General features: G+C 43.1%; 1 long non-coding RNA gene across 1 annotated transcript in view; it reads left to right on the forward strand.

Annotated features, from left to right (window-relative positions):
- The window catches only part of LOC147020356 (uncharacterized), a 210,978-nt gene extending 185,997 nt beyond the window's left edge, over window positions 1-24,981 (forward strand). The window contains exon 5 of the long non-coding RNA XR_015061796.1: window positions 23,148-24,981. This is a non-coding gene — a long non-coding RNA (uncharacterized LOC147020356). The remainder of the gene's footprint in view (window positions 1-23,147) is intronic.
- The last annotated feature ends 279 nt before the right edge of the window (window positions 24,982-25,260 follow it).

Here is a 25,260-nt window from a genome sequence, read left to right on the forward strand (position 1 = left end):
TTATGACATCATAGGCTCCCTCATTATGACGTCATAATTGCATATGTGAAACGCAACATCCGATCAGTATGAAAAAGTTTGAGGGTCATCTCTGGATAAAATGGTCCACAGAAAAATTTTTCATTACGTCATCGGTCACAGAATTCGGCAGCCATATTGTTAAAAACAAAAACCTACGAAAATCTTCTTTGAAGTGGCGAAACAAATCGAAGCAAAACTTTACACTTATGACTGCCTGTCCATGAGGAACAAAAGGTTCACACATATATCATATCATATAGGTCACATAGTTGGCAGCAATATTGGATTTACCCTAAAATCTATAAAAAATACACCACTCAAAAGAAGTCCTGGTGAGGATCTGCAATATCTGATGGATCTTTTTCTTGTTTATACTGCATACACTTTACCATCTGCACTGTAGACATACCATCTTGAATTATTTATTTATTTATATACCTTTTACATTCTCCAATCCTAAACTCCTTCGAGTTATTTATGTACACTTTTGCACTACCAACACACAACTTTGGATTACATATTTATTTATATATACTTCACCATCTCCACTCCGAACAAACAACATTGAATTATTTGTTTAATTATATGCACTTTACCATCTCCACTACCTTCATATTTACTTATTTGTTCATGTAGTTATTTAATTATAAAATCTACACGTCACATCTTTAAGTTAAGGTGCAGTTTGCAGTTGTGTGTGTCCTCGATGAGGACTTGTATCCTTACTTTTTCCTTTGATCTTAAGCTCATGGAGAGGTTTGCACACAGATCACGTACAGGACAAGGACATTATGTTATATCAGTGTATTTTTACACAAATTACAAGAACATACATATGCTCTTGTAATTTGTGGGTTATACCTATTGTGTACAGGATTCAAGGTCCAACAGGATAGCGCAGTGGTAGAATTAGCTGGTGAATGTAAGTTATTCCATGATGTCATTGGTGAAGACTGGGTTAGTTATCAAGTGCACCCTAAAAAATTCCAAGGAACAAATCACCTTCAGTCCAACATCAGGACAGCCAGTTTGTGAAAGACGTGGGGCAGACACTTTCTCCAGCCGAAGGGCAGACGCATATGAAGGTGGGAATAATTGGAGTTGTTTAAGAAGTAGTAGGAGTCAAAGTCAGAATGTAGTAGTTGTAGTAGTAGTAGTAGTAGTAGTAGTGTAGCATATGGCACTAAGCCTGGAATCCCCAGCAACATGACCAATGGTTTCCAACTTCCGATAGGAAACCTAAATGTGCTAACGATTGTGTAAAGGGTTCATGGTTTTTGGAATGATGCAAAAAGATGAAAACCACCTTTTGACAAATCCAAAATTTATTCAAACTTTCCATAACTTTAAGCGAAGATGCATTTCGTATTCCCAGGTCAGCAATGCATTGCATATGGCGGTTCTTTTTGTGCATTCACTTTGAGGCAGCGACTCGGAGATGGACGTGATTCAATGTGACTGCAACGCCTGCACAATGTAAAGAAAGCCGCTTCGCTGCATTCCTCATCCTTCCAGTTCTCACGTACCGTCCCACTCCATGTTGGAAACTTAACTCTGCACAGGATTTACGCTGCATGGAAGTAGAGGAAAAGAACAAAAAGTCTCAATCCATGGAGCCAATGTTTGCGATCTTTTCTGGATCCACCCATTAAGACGATGGCAGCAATGTGCCAAGACCCATCCATTTCTCCAGGAGCTGACTTTGCACATTCTCGCGTGTTTCCAATTTTGCGAGGCTACCAAAACAAATCCAGTCTGACCGCAAAGTGCTTTGGGGACAAGCGGACATTGCTATGGGGTTGTTATCTGGAAATGAGAAGAAAAAAAAAATCATGGACCATACTTGGAGAACATGATCAAAGATTTCCAAGCACGAGGACATCATGTGCTGACCCTTTAACACGGTTTGTTGTATTCATGTCTCTGGAGTCCCGGTGTCCTTGTCTCGCAGCTGAATATAGACATTTCTGACACTTTATATGAAAATCACATGGATACGGAAAGGAGTTTTGAGTTTGTGAGAAACCGTTCACGTCAAAATCTTCAACAAGATTCACTTTCCCCTCCTCTTCCAAGGTTTGAAAATAGAGTAAAACCGGCCTTTGCTCCTGAGAACCTGAATGAATATTTTGTTTAGTACCTTGATCTAAGGCTCATGGAGGAGGTGGAAGGTAAATTCCATGCAAGACAAAGACATTAGTAAACACTGTGTACTCGAATGTGAATCGCAAGCTCGACATTCGTAGACAAGGGGCAAGCACATCTGGAATATGAGATTTGAACCTGGTCTCTCAATATCGTGAGCCATCGGTTCGGATGGGAACACTAAACAAGCTAACCCATTGTACAATGTCGCTGCCTCTTTCCTTGTAATAAATCATGTAATAATTAAGGAATGAATGCGAAAATAAATGAAAAACAAAAATCCCTGCCTTTCTCCAGTCCTCTGCAATCATTGATATACAATTTCCGATCCTATGTTCTTTACTCTGTGACAGAGCGTTAGTTGTGACTAAGTAGTTTCTTTGTTAGGGTTATGCTGGGTGCTTTGCCATCCCTCTCCCAGCAGTAGTTAGGTTAGGAATTTGGAATTTCGCAATGGTGCCGTGATGGCTCACCCACTCTTCGCAAAGGAAACCTTGGGATATTTAATGTCCATCACCACCACCCAGTCTCTATATTCGAATCTATAATAAACTTCTCTTTTCGAATCGCTATTCGAAATGTAGGTTTTTTTTTTTATCATACAGCGAATATGATGACCTGATCGCCACTAGTTTGGCAAATACCGAAATCCAATTTGACACTTATAGGTACTGGAGGACGAAGGTCCCCCTCGACTCAGGATGGGGTGTTGGCAAACTTGCCATGCTTTCCGAAGATGGGTTGGTGAGATAATTCGGGCAGTAATTTGTAATTTGTTCAGGGTACCGATGATAACTCACTTACTCTTTGCGAAGGGCACCATGACATCCTTAAAAAAAACACCAACTAATGCTTGCAGATGGGACACTCAGGGTAACATCCATCGGAGGGACAGCACACATTGCAATGCAATGCCCATGACCTGCAAAGGAAGCATCACTTGGACAGTTTATAATCAGGTTGGGAATCGAACCAAGTCTATGCAGCTCGAAGGTAAGCGTACTACCTCTGTCCTGCCGGAATCCAACCAATACACACTCAGTAATATATACAGTGTCTATAGAAGGTCTATATCCCCTTTCAAAATTTTCATGTTTTCTTGCCTTATAGCCTGGAATTAAATTGCATTAAATAAGACTTTTTCCACCTTTATTTACACTTCGTAACCCACAACTTCCAAATGAAAAACAAGTTCCACAAATTTCAGAAAATTAATGAATAACACAAAACTAGAATATCTTGAAGGATAATTGTGTCCACCCCCTTGAGTTGTACTTGGTGGAAACACCTTTGACAGCAACTACAGCTGTGAGTCTGTTGGAATAGGTCTCCAACAACTGTGCACACCTTGATTGGACAATATTTGCCCATTCTTCTGCACAAAACTGTTCCAGCTCATTCAAATTGTGTGGTGAGCGTTGATGGACAGCAATATTCAAGTCATGCCACAGATTTTCGATTGGATTTAGGTTGGGGCCCTGACTGTGACACTCAAGGACATTTACCTTTTTGTTCCTCACCCATTCCAGTGTAGCTTTGGCTGTTCACTTTGGGTCATTGACATGCTGAAAGGTGAACTTCAGTCCCAATTTAAGCGTTCTTGCAGAGGACAGCAGGTTTTCCTCCAGGATTTTTTCTGTATTTTGCTCCATCCATTTTCCCTTCCATCCTGACAAGTGCCCCAGTCTTTGCTGATGAGAAACATCCCCATAACATGGTGCTGCTACCACCATGGTTCACAGTAGGGATGGTGTTCTTTGGGTGATGTGCTATGTTGGGTTTGCACCAAACATTTTGAATTTAGGCCAAGAAGTTCCATCTTGGTTTTATCAGACCACAAAACTTTTTGCCACATGGCTTAAGAATCTCTGGAGTGTTTTTTTTTCATTCCTCAAATGGGACTCAAGGTGGGCTTTTTGAGTAATGGCTTCCTTCTTGCCACTCTACCATACAGGCCAGACTTGTAAGGTGCTTGGGATATTGTTGTCACATGCACACAGTTATCAGTCTTTGCCATAAAGGCCTGTAGCTCTTTCAAAGTTGTCATTGGCCTCTTGGTGGCCTCTCTAACCAGACTCCTCCTTGCTTAGTCATCCAGTTTGGAGGGATGGCCTGATCTAGGCAGGGTCTTGGTGGTAACATACACCTTCCACTTCTTAAATGATTGTCTTGATTGTGTTCCAAGGCATATTGAAGTCGTTTGAAATATTTTCATACCCATCCCCTGATCTGTGCCTTTCCACAACTTTATCCTGGAGGTCTTTTGAAAGCTCCTTGGGGCTCTTGGTTGAGTCTTTGCTGTGAAATGCACTCCCCAGCAGAGGACACCTGCAGGAACAGCTGATTTTATTCTGAAATATTCAGAATTACTACAATTTAACACAGGTGGAGGCCAATTAACTTAACTTAGTGTGTGAATTTGAATGTGATTGGTTACACCTGAGCTAATTTACAGTTGCTATAATTGTAAGCGGGGTGGACACAATTATCCAACTAAGATATTCTAGTTACCTTCGCATTCTGCGAAAGGTTATGTTTTGGTCGGCGTGTATTTATTTATTTATTTATTTATTTGTTTGTAATCTTGTGATTCGTATAACTCAAAAAGTATTAAACCGAATTGCATGAAATTTGGTGGGATGATTGGTTATTAGCCAGGAAGCTTTCAATTAGATTTTGGGATCGTTCGGGTCAAAGGTCAAGGTCAAGGTCACGAAAAGGTCAAAATCGTCTTTTTACGATAACACGATCCATTTTTATTCAATTTGCATGCAACTAACACAAAAATGTTCAGAATTCAACGCCTCATCTTGTGATATGCAATATGACACAATGACGCCCATACTCTTCTTACCGGTTAGGGGGATCACGACCTTGAAAAATATGCGGTTTTTGTCATAACGCGGTCAATTCTTGTCCGCTTTACATGAACCCAGCACCAAAATGTTCAGAATTTAATGCCCAATCTTGTGACACAATGACGTCATAACACATGTCACCGGTTGGGGTAAAATGTCGGGGGGGGGGTCACGCCCTTGAAAAACATGCGGTTTTTGATATAACTCAGTCAATTCTTATTCGATTTGCATGAAACCAGCATCAAATGAGATTACCTTCTCTTGTTGAAACGTTGTATTCACCGAGCTTGCGAGTGAAGACTCGCCAAAACGACGTGAGTTGATTGTTGTTTAGTCTGTAGCCCCCGAAAGTCGGGGGGGGGGGTCATGACATTATAGATATGTGGTTTGTGTCATAAGACCATTCATATGAAACCAGTTCCCCACACTCATACCAAGAACAAAAAAAGTAGTGGCTGCGAAGGTATGCGCTCTATGAGTGCCCATTCTAGTTTTGTATTTTTAATGAACATTCTGATGTTTACATATGTTTAAATAAAGTTTGCAATGTTTAAATAAAGGTGGAAAAAAGTCTGAATGAATGCAATTTAATTCCAGGCTATAAGACAACAAAAGGTGAGGATTTGAAAGGGGTGTAGATTTTCTATAGGGAATGTAGTTATAGTGATGAAGCAATGAAATAATATTGTCTGATGTGACCATGCTTCACATGGGATGTTCAAATCATATCGTAACACATTTTTGGTCTCATGATGGGGTTACGGATTTCACAAATCCAAAATGACCATCGGTATCTTTTCTCATTTATAACGTGAACACCGTTTCTCCCTCCTTCCCCATTTGGTGTCCTTGACAGAGGCTCGTTTTGAGCTTTTAGACCAGTGTTCGTTACCTTCACTCAGACTGTGTTTATGATGATAGATAACGTTTGCTGATAAAATAGACCCACACTTTTGGAGATTGACAACCTTTTCCGCAGCATCGTCGGCATGCTTTTATAAAGGGCACTGTGACTTAATTTTCGAGCAATTTATCTCTTTTATCTGTCTGAATGTAATACCGTATTTGCAAAGTTCCATGAGATAAAACCGAATGAGAAACACACTTTACGAGTTTTGACTCTTTTTTTTTTTGTGGTCGACTGGCACAAGTGACCAGAATTGAAGATAGGAATTTTTTTTTGTGAAAAAAGTATGTTAAGAATTTTCTTTTTATCCTTATTTAGGACAGCAAAGCTCATGATGTCATAAAGGTCCAAAATATAATACAGTATTCACAAAAAAACAACTAAAGTTCTGAGGGAATGACTGTATGAACAAGGTTGTTTGGGTTCTGCTTGGTGTACATGGTTGTACATCTTGAGTTTAGTGTGTCAGTGTTTTTTTGAAAAGTGATTTCAGCAAGTGGTGATGCTGGAGTAAAGTAAAAAAGGGGGGTGGGGGGTGGGAGTGAGGGGAGAGGGAGTCTTAGGACCAAATCAATTCACCAACTTCTATATTCATCTGGCAAAATACAACATATGGCAAAGAACAGGTAAAGCACTGATCTGAGCTGCCTCTTTCCATTGGACCGTGGATTTATGGGGAGAGCGGGAGGTGACGCGAGGCAGACAAAGCCCAGATCAGTGGCAAAAGTCAGGTCCGTGGAGAGCCACTCTCTCCCAAGTGTACTTTCCTTTACTACCCAGAAAGTGACAGGTTTTTGTAAAGCCACACGCACTCTGCGCAGCTATTCCTTTGGACTGGCCATATAAATGGTAAATTGCTTGCACATTGTGGAGCCATGAGAGAAAAAACCCTCAAGCGAGTTCTGACTATGGTATAGAAAAGTACAGGTTCATCTGATTATCCTGATATGCAAGTGTAGTCGATTTTATAATGTTTTTTGTTGTTGTTATTGTTGTTGTTGAGTCTTTTTCAAATCCTTTAATAGCCACAATTATTCCCACATTCTTGTGGGGTTGCCTCGGGAAATGCTTTGGACAAAGTCATTCACGAACCGGCTGGCCAGGCCTGACGTTCGACGATGTGCTAAGGGCAGAAATTTGGGATTTGGCCATGGTGCCGGTGGTAGCTCGCCTGCACTTCGTGGATCTTTAACGTCCACCAACTATTGCCGGCAGACGTCATGCCTAGATTAACGTCTCTCCGAGGGATGGCACACACAATGATAAATCCCCTTGCCAGTGAAACATCAGGATGACAGTTTATAGCTGGGCCGAGATTTGAACCCAGCCGAGACAGCTTAGAAGCCATCCTGCCAACCATGTTGTTGTTGAATAAGTAAATAAATAAATAAATGAAAGGAAATCTTGCACCCACGAAAATCTGATTAAAGGGATTTATTTTCAAATTCCACACACTAATGCACGGACACAGATATCGAGTTTCTCTGTATTCTGTTGCTAAATAGCAATTGGAGCAATTTGTGGAAGCGGTGGCCAAGAGGGAGCGATCTATGTAGAATTGCTCTCCGCATGTTATTTCAAATGGATGTCTCCAAAAGCTGCCCTTTTCATCATCTCTCACGAGATCCCCACATGCCGCACTAAGTGCCGTAACGATTCTGCATGGTGTGCGGAGACGCGGTGCAGCTTTGGGCCTCAGCTGTGATCGAGTCACGGTCACAACCTTGATGTTTTCCTGCAAACAAATAGATCACAATTTCTGCTTTACAGTAAATACTGTATTAACAGTTTGTCATACAACTGTGACATTATGATCGTTTTATTTTTGTTAATTTGAGATGTTGTGAAGAGTCTATTCTAACGACACGTGGTGTTTCTAGAAAGGCATTTCCTGATGTTTCATCAGTGAGAGCGACAGGAAGAGTCACATCACATGTACAAAGTCGATGTAGAAACCTTTATGTGGACTTTGAGGGTTTCGAGCCAATTCAAATGGAAGACCAAGCTTTGCACTGGAGTCATCAAGAGGAACCTGGATAGGATTCGGGTTTCAACTGCTACTCCACAACCATAAAACCCATCCAGGTGCAGGGAAGTGAGCCTTACAGAAAATTTTCTGCGAGAATTGACTTCTCCGACACAGACAGATAAGAAAGAGAAATAAAGAATGAAGGCGATAAAAGAAAAGGAAAAGCAAGAATTAGAATGAATATTACTTACTGGTGTCTGCATAATGCAGGATAACTTGATCATCTTTGACATATTGAAACTGTCCTTTTGTACTGAGCGATGAAAGACTTTTGTGAGTTTTATCAAATACCAAATACAAATGGTTCAGCATAACAGTTACATTCTTGGATGTTAATTTTGAGAAGAGCAATTTGCCCAGAAACATCTAGTTTGGTGTAGGCCTACTGATTGTCAGTGGGAAATATGAAAGTGATTCTTTGCTTGTAAGTGTCATGAATGCTCTCTGATAGGATTGTGCAGAAACAGCACACCTAGCGGAATTGCTTATTCCATTATTAGTATTACAACAAGGGTCCATTACAGTATTTAGAGAATGAGATGCTCAAGATAGTTAAATAAATGTCAGGGTTTTTATTTATCTTTCAAGCATACATACTGCATATCTTTCTATCTATCTATCTTTACATATATATATATATTTTTTTTTAATGAAGAAAAAGAAAGAAGGATGTACCCAACCAGAAGGGTAACTAAATATAGGCCTACCCTACTAATGGAGTAATAAACACTTGGTGGAGTGCATACCTTTGACAGGCTGAATAGTTTAAATTTTGTATCCCACTGATAGGCTGGATCTGCATCCGGATTATTTGGCCTCATCACCCACCAAAATAGAATCTGCTTGTTCTTGTCACCTACTCAACTTATCCACCAAGTTTTGTCTTAATCCGTCTTCAACTTTTTGAGATATTGTGCTATATATCATTTTTCTCCCCATCTCTCAATGGTGAAGAATCACTTAAAAAACTTCTGGGATCTGCATTCGGATCTGAATTATCACCAAAGTATAACGAATTTGTCCTTGTCACACACCCAACCTCTCCACCACATTTCGTGCGAATCCATCCACAATGGTTTGAGATATCCTGCTCACAGACAGACAAAGACGGACAAACGGTCAGACAGGGGTGAAAACTAACTTCCGTGTACCTTCGGTGGCGGACAACACAAGCAAGAGCAAATCCGGTCTCGTGCGATATTTCACTGGCTTTCCAGCGAATTTCCTCAGGCCAAAGGACCCCATGCCTCAGCACGTGGCCTTTTTAGCTGTTATACGAGCCTCCACAATGTATGCAAAAAAAACCCCCAAACGTGTCCGCTTTTATTCCCAAGGCCACAATTCGTCTCCGGTCTCGCACTGGTGTGAGAGGTCAATTGAGGACTGTTTTTATTTCGTAAAACCTTAAACAACAAATGGCAATCATATCACTGATGTTTTGTTCTTTTCTTTTTATTTGCTCATGGTGTGTGTGTGTGTGTGTGTGTGTGTGTGTGTGTGTGTGTGTGTGTGTGTGTGTGTGTGTGTGTGTGTGTGTGTGTGTGTGAACGCACGCATGCTAGTTCTTGTTTTTGTGTTTCTGGGCCAGGAACATGGCTGGGTTCATTTCTGGCTCAGATATGGTGATGGGTGGGTTGCGGGTTTTGTGGTTTCTGTTGGGTGTTGTACACGTGTGGGTGTGGTGTTGGGAATCTAGCGCTGGTTGTTTTTTGTTCACCTTGTCAAATTGTTTGTCGCCTTCAATTTTTGTCATTTGTATCAGAGATGTGTATTCTGTGGGTATGTCCATGCTTTCCCCAGTTGGACCACCCTCTCGGCTGTTGACATGCTATGCCTCCAGTATCAATTTGTGTTGTTTGTTTGATGACATGTCTCGGACATGTGTCCCAGAAAAGTCAAATTTGTGGCCAGACTGCAGGCAATGGCACGCTATGGTTGACAGTGTCACATTTCCAAGCCAAGTTGCTCCATCACATTCATCTAACCTATTGATCCAAATTCCTTCCAGGTTCACCAATGTAGAATTGGTCAGTCTTTCCCTCCTAAATGGTAAACTACTCCTGATTTGTCACCTGTTGATATTCTTTCCTTTACCTTTGAAATAACATTGCATGTTGTGTGCAGAGGCTTGGAGGTGACACCAATCCCTGCGCTGCATACAATTCTGCCAATCCTTTCAGAAAGTCCCAGGTAATGCGGGTAGTACGGCAGTACACTGTGCCCAAGTGTGTCTGGTCCGTTTTTCTGCCCATTTTGTTTCTTTCAGGGAGGGGAGTCTCTCTTTACGATACCCATATCAGATCGCAGTCAGAGCAGGGGGGTGAGACAGGAGAGGAGACAGTTGAAAACAGAAAGACCACCGACCTGCCTCAGGTGAGAGAGTGAGACCCCCAAAGACTCAGCTTCATTGCGAGAGATACCAAAGATCCTTAAAGCCTTGTTTTCCACAGTGTGAAATTGAGCTGGATGTGAGGCAGGAGCACCACCCCAGAGGGGAGAGCAGCACTCCACCAGGCTGCAGACAAAAGATTGTACATGGTCAGGAGCTCAGGTGTGCCAAGGAAGGACTTTGTATGATGGAGGATGCCCAGTCTGCGACTGGTTTTGGAGGCCAGCTTGGAAATGTGGCTTTCCCAAGAAATATCATGGCAGATAGTGAGACCCAGAAGCTTGAAAGAAAGGACTTCTTTAAGGGGATTGTTGAGAAAGTAGATGGGGGGGGGTCCAGACAGTCCTTTTGGAGAGACAGTAAGAGTGGGAGATTTGTCAGGATTGAAAGACATGTTGGACCAGTTTGTAATTTTATCCAGATTTGTGGAGTGTGAAGAGGCTGCTGCTTGCCAATCTGAGGGATGACAGATGGTATGGTGGAGGGTGGAGTCATCAGCAAAGAGATAAAGAGGATTTTCCAGAGAGTTGGAGAGATTAATGATGAAAACGAGAAAAATAACAGGGCCCAGAACACTGCCTTGAGGAGCTTCAGCCTGGACAGGAAGAAGGGATGAGAGGATTCCATTAAGGGCCACATGTTGACTGTGACAGGAGAGGAAGTCTGTGAGCCATGAGTGGAGATTGTCTTGGATACCATAGGAAGAGAGTTTGGTGAGTAGGGTAGGGTGCCAGGCCGTATCGAAAGCATGCAATATGTCCAAGGAGATGGCTGATCTGATCTCATGTCTGGCATTGAGGACCTCCATCCATTGTTTTAAGAGTAGAAGCAGCATGACCAAAGTGGAGTGACCAGGTCTGAATCTGAATTGATGATCTGAGATGAGGCTGTTGGAGAAAAGAAAGGATTTTATGTTGGAAGCAATGATGGATTCCGTGACCTTGCTGATTACAGAGAGAAGGCGGATTGGTCTGCAATTGCAAGGATCTGTTTTTCAACCTTTGTTATGCAGAGTGTAATGTTTGCTGATTTCCAAGCAGATGGCAGATTATCTTGAGCAAATCAGAGGTTGAATAGAACACAGAGAGAGAGAGAGAGAGAGAGAGAGAGAGAGAGAGAGAGAGAGAGAGAGAGAGAGAGAGAGAGAGAGAGAGACAGACAGACAGACAGACAGACAGACAGACAGACAGACAGACAGACAGACAGACAGACAGACAGAGACACAAGAGCAACAGAGCAGGGTTTTAGAACATGTGGGCTGATGCCGTCTGGACTGGTTGCAGAATCTGAGTCGAAGTTTGACAGCAAAATCTCCACTTTGTCAGGAGGAAAGGACACAGAGTTGAGGAACAGCTGGGTGCAAATTAGTGAGGTGGGTACAGAAAGCAATGGGTTTGGGACAAGATTTAGAAGTAAATACGAAAATTAGGCATTCAGCCTTTTTGCGTGCAGTATCAGCTGTGCAGCTATTTGAGATAAGGGAGGGGATGGAGTGGGAACATACACCAGAAACAGACTTAATCAGACACCCACCAGGATTTGGATGAGGGAGATGGGTTTGAGAGTTCAGACTTCAGATTATAAAGATGTTGTTTCCTGGCTCTCCTGAGGGTGGACACATTTGTTTTGAGCTCTGTGGAAGGAATTGGGATTGCCTTCAGTTTGATTTGCCTTCCATGAGGTGAAGGCAAGTTGTTTCAGGACAACTGGCTCACCACAAGCTTCAGTCACAAGCTTCACAACCATGGGCGGGAGGAAGGGTATGACAACTGAAGACGAGATGGGATAAATCTGTGCATGAGGGAGAGCAAGTTTCTTTGATAAAATTCTCAGGATGAGTTGATGTTGGAGAAAAAAGAGATGGGAGACCAATCTGGAAGATTGATGGCTGTTTGAAGTCCCTGCTTGTTGGCCTGAGTGAAATTACACACTCGATGGCATTGAAGTGGTTCTCTAATAAGAGCCAGAGAGATGTTTACTTTGACAAGAATGTGGTCAGATGAATCGATTGGAGCACAGGAAGAACAGCAGATATTTTCCGGATAAATTGGTCAAAATCAGGTCCAGGCAAGATGGAGTACCGTTGTTTGAGATCCGGGTCAGGAAGTTGACAGATTGTGTCAGTCCCAATGAGTTGCAGAAGTCTTTTGCTGAATTGCCATGGCAGGTGAGAGAGGTACCCACACCCAGCCAACTGGCACGATGACAGCTGAAGTCACCACATATAAGGAAGAAAAAGTTGGGATGAGAGGATAGAAGTTGGTCCATGCTTTCAGCAAGCGAGGTTTAAATGGAGTCATCACTGTTTGGTGGATTGTACAACACACATATAAACATGAGGTGGGAGTGGAGGGGAAGCCGTAGCCCGATGTATTCTGGGGGTATGTTGAGTGAGGGCCGTGCATGGAGAGTGAGGAATGGAGTTTTTGATGAAGAGAGCAACTCCGCCACCAAATGGAGGCTCAGGACTGTCATACCAGATGTGGGAGTAACCAGGGAGAGATACTGGGAAGTCAGAAATGTCTTGAAGGAGGAAAGTTTCTATTAATCAGATTATGTCTGCTTTGTCAGTTGCAACCTGTATGGAAAGATCTGTCATGTTTGAGTGAAGGCCCTGGATGTTTGACGCTAACACTGTTAGGGAAGAGGGAGGGGAGGAGGCTTTGGGTGCAGGAGAGGGGGAAGTGGGAGGGTAGGACGAAGGAGGATTGGGGGAGGTATGGAGAGTTGTTGAAAGAGTGTGGGGGATTGCAGAATAGCTGGGGAGAGGGCCGAATGAGGAAGAGAAAAGGCTCGGTGGCGATGGGATGGGACATAGTGGGGAGTAATAAGAGAGGGGCAGAGGGAAGTTGAAGATTGGAGGAGGTAGAGGGTTGAGATGGAACAGAGAGGGCAGGGGAAGGAGGCAGCTTTGTGGATGTGAAGGGGGGCAACTCTGAGAAGGGTGAGTGAGGGGGGAGATTGGAAGGAGAAGGGTGAGAGGGGAGAGTGGAAGGAGAAGGGTGACTGGAAAGTTTTTGAGAAAGGTGAGAGGGAAGTTTGGAGGGGGAAGAGTGTGAAGGTTGCTTTAAGAGGGAGGAGAGATGATGAGAGCAGGAAGGGGCAGGGGGGGCGATGGGAGAGGTTGGGAGAGGGGATGGATGAGACTTGGTTGTGGTATGATGAAGAAGGGAGCAGGCAGGGTGCGGTACAATATTTGAGAGGTTGGAAAGAGGGGGAGGTGTGATGAGAGCAAAGAATGAGCATCTGTAAGATGTTGAAGAGTGTACTGATTGCGAGAGTGAGACATCTGTTAGGTTAGAATAGTGCCCACAGATGCAAGAACACCACACAGTTTGAGACATCAGAGGAGTATCTGATACTAAAGCAGAAAACAGTGAAGAGGTACTTAGAGCGGAGGTAGGATGAGCGGCAAGATGGGAGGGATAAGGAGATGGTATGACAGGTGAGGGTTAGGAGGAGATATATTTAAGGAGCAGGGCTGAATTGGCACTGAAGTTGGAAAAAAATAGATGGTTGATGGAACACGAACATGCGTTGCAAACTGGGATTTAAAAAAAGTTTCAGTCATGGATGCGATTAAAGACATTGCGTGGGGGATGCAATAAAGGAGAATTCAGAGAACGGAGAAAAGAAACGTCGCAACAGTTGGACTTTTTAGACACGGGATGAAGAAAAGGTCGAATTGAAAAGTCTTTTGAAGAAAAATAAGAAGATGAAGAGTCGTGAATTGTGATACAATTGTGATTCAGAAGAAGAGTAGTGAATTACAGAGAACCACATGTGTGAAAGAGGAAGTTGAAATATTTTAAGAGACCGGTTTTTTATATTCAATTTTTTATTTTTTGCAAAGATAAGGTATGATTCGGGAAAGGAAAGGTTGTAGAAAAAATTGTGGAGTTGTATGGTGGATGTGGACCGGCTAAAGTAAAAGGAAGACAGTAGGTCGGCGAAAGTCACAGGGAGAAAAAGAGGGGGTGGAGAAAGCACTTGGTCAAATGGAGTATAGGGTGAGAAGGGAAAAGTTTTTTTGTTGTTGTTGTTGTATTTTTTTACAATTTAAGACATGAAACAGAGGGTATAGTTAGGAGGGATAGAAGGAGGGTGGAGGGAAAAGTGGAGAAAATAGAAACTGCTGGTAATTAGGAGAAAATACAAATCGACACAAACATGCACATAGACGGGAAGATGTGGATGGGATGGGTGAGCAGTTGGAGCCTTTACTCTCACACTTCTCTCAACCATCTTCCTCCTTTTCTTCATGCATGCCTTTCACCATCAACCATGCTTTATCTACCCAAAATATTGTCTCCCATGCTGCACCATTCTCATCACCCAGCCTGCTGCAACTGCTCACCCATCTCGTCCATGTCAGCTCTCATCTCCCATTTCAGAGTTGCTTTCTTCTCTGGGAGAGCATCTATGTCTTCTTCATCACCGGATCACTCGAATCCTGCAACATCCTGAACTTCCGCACTCTCATCACCTCATACTCCTCAGTCTTCCACCCTAATAATATAAAACAATGTTTGTCAAACACCATGGTACTCCAGGCAATCTCCTCACAAAACACTCACCAACACCTCCATTCTCTCCACATGTTCCATCACAACATCAAATATCATCAATGGGCACAATATTCGTTAAAAGAAAGTCTTCAAATTCCCTATCAAACGCACCAATCAGTCCTCAAACTTTGTAGAAGCTTGGCCTATTATTCCTACACCATTCTCACATCATTTAACCTCACCCTGTTTCTCAAGTGTCACTTCATAAACCCACTTGTTGTCTCCAATTATCTCCAATTATTATATGTTGTCTCCAATTCATACTTCCGGTTCCGGGTTTGGAGCGTCGACAGGTCTCGTTCCGGGCTCTCTGCTGACGATCTCAAAGTTAAGTTTCCAGTCATTATCTGTCCCGTTTTAACTGTTTATTCTCTCACTTACATGTTACTGTGTGTTCCTAGTTTGGTTTTGTTTCAAAAATCGTGCTATTTTGTGAGATTTTGTCGATTTTGTCTTACCGGACGCTTGAGGCCTACCCTTGAGGCTTGAGGCCTACCGGTTCCCCTCAGTGTACGATCGTGTTTTGTTTTTTTCTCCCCATTACCGTCAATTTATATCTTCCCCACTTTCCTCACGTCCCCCATCCCTCCCAAATAATCACTCTATTTCTTATCTTAAAAAAAAAAAAACAAAACAAAAAAAAATGCCACCTTTTTCCTTCCTCACTCATGACTCTCGATTCTCCTTCTTCTTCGTCTTCTTCTTCATCTCCTTTTTTTCATCTTATCCTATTCTTCTTCTTCCTCGATTTTTCTACAACACTTCCATGACCTAATCTGTTGAAAACTCTCTCAAACATTAATAATAACAACAAAAACAATCTCTTATAATGCTTCATCTTCCTCTTTCATAGTTGTGGTACTCTACTGTATCATAATGCACTACTCTTCTACTATTGAAACAGACTGCTCTCAATTCGACCTTTCCTTCATACCTTCCCTAAAAAATCCAACTATTGCAGTGTTTCTTCTCTCCATTCTCTGGATTCGCCTTTATTGCATCCATCAAGAATTGTGTTAAATCGCATTTCTTCCCTAAAACTTTTTAAAACGCCAGTTTGCTATGAATGTTCGCTTTCCATCAACCATTCTTTTTTCCAACTTCATTGCCAACTCACCCCTCTCACCCCTCACTCTCAAAGCAACCATCCCATTCTTCTCCCTCCAAGCCTCCTTCTCACCTCTCTCAAAAACTCCCCCCTCACCTTTCTCCCACCGTTCATCCCCCTCACTCATCCATCTCAAAGTTGCCCCCCCTCTCATCCACAAAGCTGCCTCCTTCCACTGCCTTCTCACCTCCATGTTTTCACTCCACCTCCTCAAATCCTCAACTGCCTTCTTCCCCTTCTTTTGTCCCCCCTCTCCCCCAGGACCGCAGAGCCTTTTCTCCTCCTCATCCGGCCCCCTCCCCTAGCTATTCTGCAATCCCCCACACTCTTTCAACAACCGTCCTTACCTACCCCCCTCGTCCCTTGTCCTACCCTACCCTCCCCACCCCCTGCACCCAAAGCCTCCTCCCCTCCCTCTTCATTAAAAGTCTGGACCTCAAATGTCTGGGGCCTTCGCTCAAACCTTTCAGATCTTTCCATATAGCTTGCCACTGACAAACCAGACATAATCTGCCTAACAGAAACTTTCCTCCCCCAAGACGTGTCTGACTCCCAAGTATCTCTCCCTGGTTACTCCCTCCTCCGGTATGACAGACCTGAGCCTCGTCCTGGTGGAGGAGTTGCTCTCTTCATCAAAGACTCTATTCCTCACTCTCCATGCACTGCCCTCACTCCCCCACACCCCCAGGAATAGGAATACCTCTGGCTACGGCTCCCCCTCCACTCCCACCTCATGTTTATATGTGTACTGTACCGTCCACCGAACAGTGATGACTCCATCTACACCTCACTATCCGAAAACATGGACCAACTTCTATCTTCTCATCCAAACTCTCTCTTCTTCATATGTGGCGACTTCAATTGTCAGCATGCCAGTTGGCTCGGTGTGGGTACCTCTCCCACCTGTCATGGCACCTCAGCAAAAGCTTTCTGCGACTCATTGGGACCGACTCAATCGGTCAACTTCCCTACCCGGATCTCAACCAATGGGACTCCATCTCTTCTGGATCTGATTTCGACAAATTTCCCTGACAATATCTGCTGCTCTTCTTCCGCTCCAATCGGTTCTTCTGACCACGTCCTTGTCAAAGTGGACATCTCTCTGGCTGTCATCAGAGAACCACCTCACCGCCGTCGAGTCTGGCATTTCACTCAAGCCGACTGGCAGGATCTCCAAGCAGCCCTCAAACTTATAGACTGGTCTCCTATCGCAACTTTCTCCAACATCAACTCATCCTGAGAATTCTTTCAAAGAAACTTGCTCTCCCTCATGCACAGATTTATCCCCTCTCGTCTTCAGTTGTCCTACACTTCCTCCCACCCTTGGTTCACTGAAGCTTGTGGCGAGGCAGTTGTACTGAAACAACTTGCCTTTGCCTCATGGAAAGCAAACCCAACTGAGGGCAATCTCAGTTCCTTCCATAAAGCTCGGAACAAGTGTGTATCTACCCTCAGGAGAGCCAGAAAAAAAACATCTTTCTCATCTCAAGTCTGAACTCTCAAACCTCTGTCCCTCCTCAAAATCCTGGTGGCATCTAATCAAATCTGTTTCTGGTGTATGTTCCCCCTCCATCCGCTCCCTTACATCAAATGGCTGCACTGCTGATACCGCACGTGAAAAAGCTGAATGCCGAAACTCGGTGCTTGCAGCTAAATCTTGTGTCCTAAACCCATCACTTTCTCTACCCACCTTACCCAGTCATACCAACTGTCCCTGGACTCTGTGTCCTTTTCTCCTAACAAGGTGGAGAGCTTGCTATCAAACCTCGACTCAGATTCTGCAACCGGTCCAGACGGCATCAGCCCACGTGTCCTCAATGCCTGCTCTTCTGCTCTTGCTCACCCTCTCTCTGTTCTATTCACCCTCTCATTTGCTCAAGGTCATCTGCCATCTGCTTGGAAATCAGCAAACATCACTGCCCTGCACAAAAAAGGTGCAAAAACAGATGCCTGCAACTACAGACCAATCAGCCTTCTCCCAATCATCAGCAAGGTTATGGAATCCATCATCGCTTCAGACATCAAATCCTTCCTCTTCTCCAACGGCTTGATTTCTGATCATCAATTTGGTTTCAGACCAGGTCACTCTACCCTGGATATGCTGCTTCTGCTCTCCCAACAATGGATGAAGTCCTCAATGCCAGACAGGAAATCTGAGCCGTGTCCCTGGACATATCACGTGCTTTTGACACAGTCTGGCACCCTGCCCTGCTCACCCAACTCTCTTCCGATGGTATCCAAGGCCATCTCCACTCATGGCTCGCAGACTTCCTCTCCTGTTGCAGTCAACGTGTGGCCCTAAATGGAGTTCTTTCATCCCCCGCTTCCTGTCCAGGCTGGAGTGCCTCAAGGTAGCATTCTGGGCCCTGTTCTTTTTCTGGTTTTCATCAATGATCTCTCTGACTCTGGAAAATCCTCCATATCTCTTTGCTGATGACTCCACCCCCTGCCGTACCATCAGTCATCCTTCAGACCGGCAAGCAGCAGCTTCTTCGCTCACTGCAGATCTGGATAAAATCACAAACTGGTCCAACACGTGGAACATGTCTTTCAATCCGGACAAATCTCACACTCTCACTATGTCTCTTCGAAAGGACCGTTTAGAAAACCCCCCATCCATTTTCTCAACAATCCTCTGGAAGAAGTCCTTTCTTTCAAGCTTCTGGGTCTCACTATCTGCCAGGACCTTTCCCGGGAAAGCGACATCTCAAACATCGCCTCCAAAGCCAGTCGCCGACTGGGAATCCTCTGTCGTGCAAAGTCCTTCCTCGGCCCTCTTGAGCTCCTGACCACTTACAAAGCTTATGTCCGCAGCCTGATGGAGTATTGCTCTCCCCTCTGGGCTGGTGCTCCTGCCTCCCACCTTTCTCGGTTTCATGCAGTAGAAACCGAGGCATTTCAGATCATTGGCAGCTCCCACAATGACGCTGGGTCTTTGGGCCTCTCACTCAATTACCGCAGGTTGGTCGGTGGTCTTTCTGTCTTCTACAGTCTCCTCTCCAGCCTCGCCCCCCTGCTCTCTCTGCGATTTGTCCCCACCACATTTCCGCAGGGCGTTCAAGGTCCGCCAACAACACCCTTCTGGTAAAACCACCAAAATCATGAATCACTGCTCACCTTCACTCTTTCATTCCTCTTTTTCCCGTCTTTGGAATAAACTCCCTCACTCTATTCATTCCCATTCTTCCCTCCAGGCCTTCAAAACAGCTGTTCACCACCACCTCTTATCACCCCCATCCAAATCCTCAATCTTTTCTACCCCCGATAAACCACCCAAACCCACCTCCTTCAAATTCCCTGCTTTCCTTCCTGAAAGTCCCTGTAATGTCCATTTTCTATTCCCCATGTTCCCCATCCCATCCCTCTCCCTTCCACAGATCTCCTAATGTCTCTGTTCCCCACTGTTTTGTCCTTCCCACTCCCTCCCCTCTTGTCTCATGCCCCCCCCCCCTTTGATGTGCGTTGTGTGTTAGCTCTCATACGAGCCTTGACAAGGTAAAAAAAAAAAAATCCTCCAACAATGTCAGAGACGGAGGACAACAGCACATTAAAATGAGCTCTGTCCCACCGACCAAACATCCGTCCGTGTACTCTTGTGTACGTGAGATTTCAAAAACAGTTGAACATTTTTAGCTTTCATATTGCAGATATCTATTCCTCATGACATTATCTCCACCTGTTTATATAATGGTTGTGATTGGCCGCATTATGCTGCCATGGCAACCATCTCCGATAACTTGGCTTGTGTACACGATATTTCAAAAATCGTTCAAAATTTAGCTTTCACATTACACAGATCTATTCCTCATGACACCCAAAAGGCAGGGAACCTCGTAATGTTGGTTCGCCAGAGCTACAGTGGCCTGCAAAAGTATTCAGCCCCTACCAATAAAGCCACATTTAGATAAATTATGTTGAAACAATTTTTCCAAATGAACTTTTTTATTCATAACTGAAGAGATCAAACTAAACACTGTTACAGTTGAAGAAGGTTACATGTCAGGAATACCTGCAAAAAACATGTACACATCAAAATTCACTGGTTGAACAAGTATTCAGCCCCTTGGGTTAGAACTCGGCGGAATCACCTTTTCTCGCAATGACTGCTAAGAGTCTTTTTGGGTAGGTCTCTACCAGCTTTGCACAGTGAGATGGTGAAATCTTTATACATTCTTTATGTGAAAATTGTTCTAGTTCTGCCAAGTTAATGGGGATCGTCGATGGGCTGCAATATTCAAGTCTCACCATAAATGTTCAGTTGGGTTCAAGTCAGCACTTTGACTGGGCCACTCAAGAACATTTATTAACTTCTTATTCAGCCACTCCAGTGTGGATTTATCTTTGTGATTCGGATCATTGTCCTCCTGAAATGTGAATCTCATACCCAGTTTCAGATTCATGGCTGACTCGAGCAGGTTTTCATCAAGGATTCTCCTGTACTTTGCACCGTCAATTCTCCCTTCAATCCTGAAAGGTTTACCAGTCCCTGATGATGAAAAGCAGCCCCATAACATGATGCTGCCATCACCATGGTTGACAGTTGCGATGGTGTTCACTGGGTAATGTGCAGCATTAGGCTTGTGCCAGATGTGATGCTTTGAATTTAGCCCAAAAATATTAATTTTTGTCTCATCTGACCACCAAACGTTTCTCCACATGCCTGCAGTATCATTAAGATGCTTTTCACAAATTCTATATGAGCTTTTTGATGCGTCTTTTTCAGTAATGGCATCTTTCTTGCCACCTGTTCATAGAGGCCAGCTTTGTGAAGGGAACGGGATATTGTTGATTGATGAACACTGACCCAATCTCAGAGACATAGAGCCTTGCAGATCGTTCAAAGTCATTGTTTGATTTCCAGTGACATCCGGACCAGTTTCCTGGTTACAAGGCTGCTTGAGTGTGGATGGGTGACCTAATCTGGGTAGAGTGGAGGTGGGATGATACATCTTCCACTTCTTAATTATGGATTTCACCGTACTCAAAGGGATAATGAGTGACTGAAGTCTTCTTATAACCCTCTCCTGACCGGAGCTTCTCCACCTCTTTATGTTTGACTTATTTGGAAAGCTCCTTTGTCTTTATGTTTACCTTGGTTGAACAAGTGAGTTGCACCTTAAAACTCCTTAGATAGGTGGGGGAGCTTAATTTTTAAATTAAACCACTGATTACATGCAGGTGAAACGCAATACTACACACTTATTTTGTAACGTTTCAAACAAATAATTTTCGCCTGAAGTGATTTAGGGTTAATTATGCAAAGGGTTTGAATACTTATGCAACTTGGAATCATCTGATTTTCTTTTTTCATCGAACTTATTAAAATTTTATCTGCATTTTTAGCTTCATCACTTTGCAGTAGACTTTGGGAAGACAATAAATTAAGTTTGATTTGAAAGCATCATGAATTAAGCTCAGTTGGCAACAAAATCTGAACATTTTGGAGGGCTTAATACTTTTGCAGGCCACTGTGGCTGATGATGAACTTTTGTTTTCTGAGATAGCAGATTGTGAGTCCCTAACTGGTGCAGGCTTCATGTTGCTCAGAGATGATGGTTTGCAACTTCTGGTTGTGGTGGCTCACAAAACCAGCATCATCCTCTTAAAGCAGATCCAATATGAAAGAGATCTGGATATGATTTGTTTTAAGTTTACTTAGCCTGTACGGGTTATTTTCTCATACACTAACCAAAACTCCACAGTTTACATTTTGGCATCATTTTAAACATCCACTAACAGCTTGGTAACATAGCAAAGAGGAGTATGAGAGAGAGTAGGTACCAATATGCACCGTTGGATAATACCCAAAGTTATTTAAACCTTAAATGGTTATCTCACCACGAATAGACTGTTAACTCTGCACACCTTCATGGAAGCCCTTGATCAGGTTGACAAGAGAAGGTTACCCTCTCACATCATCACTATGCCAAACTCATGTTTACTTCCGCTTGTATTCCTCCCCTGGTGATTGGTACTCGTCTTTGTTTTATTTCTCTTTTTCTATTTCTGCATGTCCACCCTTCTATTCCCCCCTTTCCATTTTGCAGCTTAAGAACCTGCTGCCATTGTCATTCAGCTCCTCCATGAGCTTAAACCTTCGTATAAAGCAAAAATGATTGACAACATCAATAACACTCGAGGAGTAGCGACCATCTCTGTTCCTGGCATTTCTCCTGTAACTGATGAAGAACAAACAACATATCGTTGTGATCTACCTGATGATATGAAGTCACACTGGGACCCATACATACAACAAATACTCTTGAAAATGCATGAATGGTGAATTGTGTCCCTCTTGCGCAGTGTCCACCATCTTGAAAAGTATATACTGTTGTGGCCAAATCATTGTGAACCATTACCTGTCAGATTTCTGTTTCAAAAACTTTGCTTTCCCTTCAATATGAAAGTTTCCCAAGACATCAAACGGACAAGGACCTCCTGTGGTAAAGTCGTTGCTAATGCTTGTCCCGGGGGCACAATGAAGGCTGACCGCTGCGAGCCTAGTAACTGGTACAACATGTATTAATTGTACACCACAAAGATGCTTTCTTCGCAGAAAGACGCAATTAAAAGTGTTTGCTGTACAGATGATCGTGTGAAAGCTTTGTGGACAACAATTACAAGTAATTTCCCAGCTATGTCTGCGGCTGTAGCTCAAGTAAATAGTAGTTTCAGATCTAAGGTTGAAAAATTAGGGTGGACATGTAGTTCCTAGAACAAGATTCAATTTTCTCTTGGCAGCTACTGTGCTTTGCAGAAGACACAGAGGCTGAAATTGCTTTCGGCCAACTCGCATTCATTCGGCATGCGTTTCCTTTGTTTGTCCTCATGACCTAAAGGAACTAGTAGTTAATGAAGAGCAGAACAACAGAATGTTAGGTTTGGTTAATATAAGGCTTCTAATTTTTATAAATCCCATTAGTGCTAACGACTCCCATTATGATCACTGGCAATAGGGTGAGGGACCAAATGAACTCGGGCCTGGATTAGCTTGCCATATGACTACTTTAGTCATATTTATAATTCCATGCATACACGATAGACTTCAAAGCATAACGTGCTTTTAGTGCAGGATGAAAGAGGCTCCAAAGTCTCTCTCTCTCTTTTTTTTCTTCCTTCCAGAATAAGCCGTGGAGACCGCTCCCAGCTGCTGCCGAATCTCCCTCGCAACGCCTTTTATTGAAACCTTTATCCGGCAGAAAGCTTAACTCACATCGGATGCCATGCCATGTGGATAGAGTGGTAGAAAGCTTCCATTAGCTCTGGAGTATCTACTCGTATCTTAGAACCGCTAATGTTTCCTTGCATGCCTTTTGTTGGAATGTTTGACAAAGGCCCATAAAGTTTGATTTATTCCTACATACAATGCAGACTTTAAGGCATGACACATGTCAGGTTTTTAAAAGAAAGCACAGGTACTTCTTAGATATCAAGCAATGTATTAACTTTGATGGGCCATAAATTCTCATTTATGTGTTTATCATGGTGCCATAAGGGTCCTGTCATCTCGTGCCGGACTAAATCCCTCGGAAATACTGCAACTTGCGTCCTATATATTTCTCGTCATTACTTCACAGGGCACCTGCTCTACACATCTTTCTGCAGATGTACAGGCTCTGATGCCCTTTGGGATTCTGGACATTCCCCAACTTTGTTCAATTCCCTTTTGTTCACTTCCTGGGATGGAACGCAGGAACTCTTGGTATTACAAAGCCTCATTCCAAGCAAGGCCATCGGAACACTTCAGCCCGAAAGGGAATAAGGCGAACATGAGGCTAATGTAATGAAGTACAGAGGAAGGAAAATATGATGTCATCAGAGGATAACTTCCCTCCCTCAATATATTGTTTTTTTCCCACGTTTATATATCTTGCAATTTTGAGATATTACACTCAAAATTAGGATTGAATTAATGATTTATTTACACATTTAGCCACTGAATTGCCTTTTGCTGATATTTAATTGTTCTTTTTTATCATAGTAATGTCCAAAGAAGCATCGATTTCTCATGAAAGGATGAACAGGTAAATAAACACGATTGACACCAGCAGCATGGACAAGCATGTCCAAAAGAGGATTTGTGTGTGAAGCAAAAATATATATTGAGAGGCAAATGCAAGAATCTGGGTAATGAGTGAACTCCCTGGATAGTCTAGACTACTAGAGGTATGCACACTCAACTCTAAGCTGTTTATCCTGGGTTAGAATCCAGACCCAGCTATAAACTGTCATTCTAGTGTTTCACAGACACGGTGATTCTTCAATGTGTGTGCCATCTCTTGGATGCATGTTAAACTGGGTGTCACATCTGTTGGCATTAGTTGGTGAACGCTAATGATCCCATAGTGTCATTTGTGAGGAGTAGGCGAGCCATCACCAGCATCCTGAACAAATTCCAAATTCCTGCTCGAACTTCCTGAATCGAAGAGGAGACCCGACCAGGATTGCAACCTAGTAACTGCTTTGGCAGCACAGCATATGGTACATGATGATGATGATGATGACGATGATGATGATGACGATGATGATGATGAACATTGCTGGGAAGGCAATTGTAAACCACGCAGTGAAACTCTTCTCAAGGGATTGCTTCAGAAGTAACTTATTGACGCTGTGTCAAAAGTCTGGTATTATGTGTATTGATGATGTTCGATAATGATTGTATAAAACAGGATCATAACGAGAAAAAGAAAAGGAAAGAAAACAAAAGAAAGTGTCAGTCGCTACAATGCAGCACATGCGGTGGAAAAAGTTTACAAGGCCGAGCAAGTGCATTTTCTTAGATGTAGATTGTTCTTGTGGATGCAGTGAATGTTTGTATTTTCTGCTGAAATTAAGTATCAATGCCGAGAAAGCCCTACACAATGATGTTGATATTGAGCTTCTTGTGGTGTCCCAAATGTCTCAGAAACAACCAATGGATGTTTGTCTTTCCTATTTCACCCATTCCACAGAGTCTCACAATATAAAAGCACGTGAGTGGTCACCTGACATCTTTTTTTGCACATTTTGAAGTACTATAAACATCTCTGTGTGCGGCTGAGGATGGCGGGGGTGGTGGGGAGGTGGGGGGTGTGGACGACCTTGACAGTGTGCCATAAGGATGGCGATGAGTTAATATTCTTCTTCTTATCATTATTATTATTCTTCTTATTGTTACCCTCACTGAAGGAGAGGGTATTGCGTTTGGGTCCATTTGTTTATTTGTTTGTTACCTCGGCTACAGAAGGTGAAG

Source organism: Eptatretus burgeri, chromosome 9 (genome assembly GCF_056783735.1).
Source record: "Eptatretus burgeri isolate ZD-2024b chromosome 9, Ebu_testis_v1, whole genome shotgun sequence".
NCBI lineage: Eukaryota > Metazoa > Chordata > Myxini > Myxiniformes > Myxinidae > Eptatretus > Eptatretus burgeri.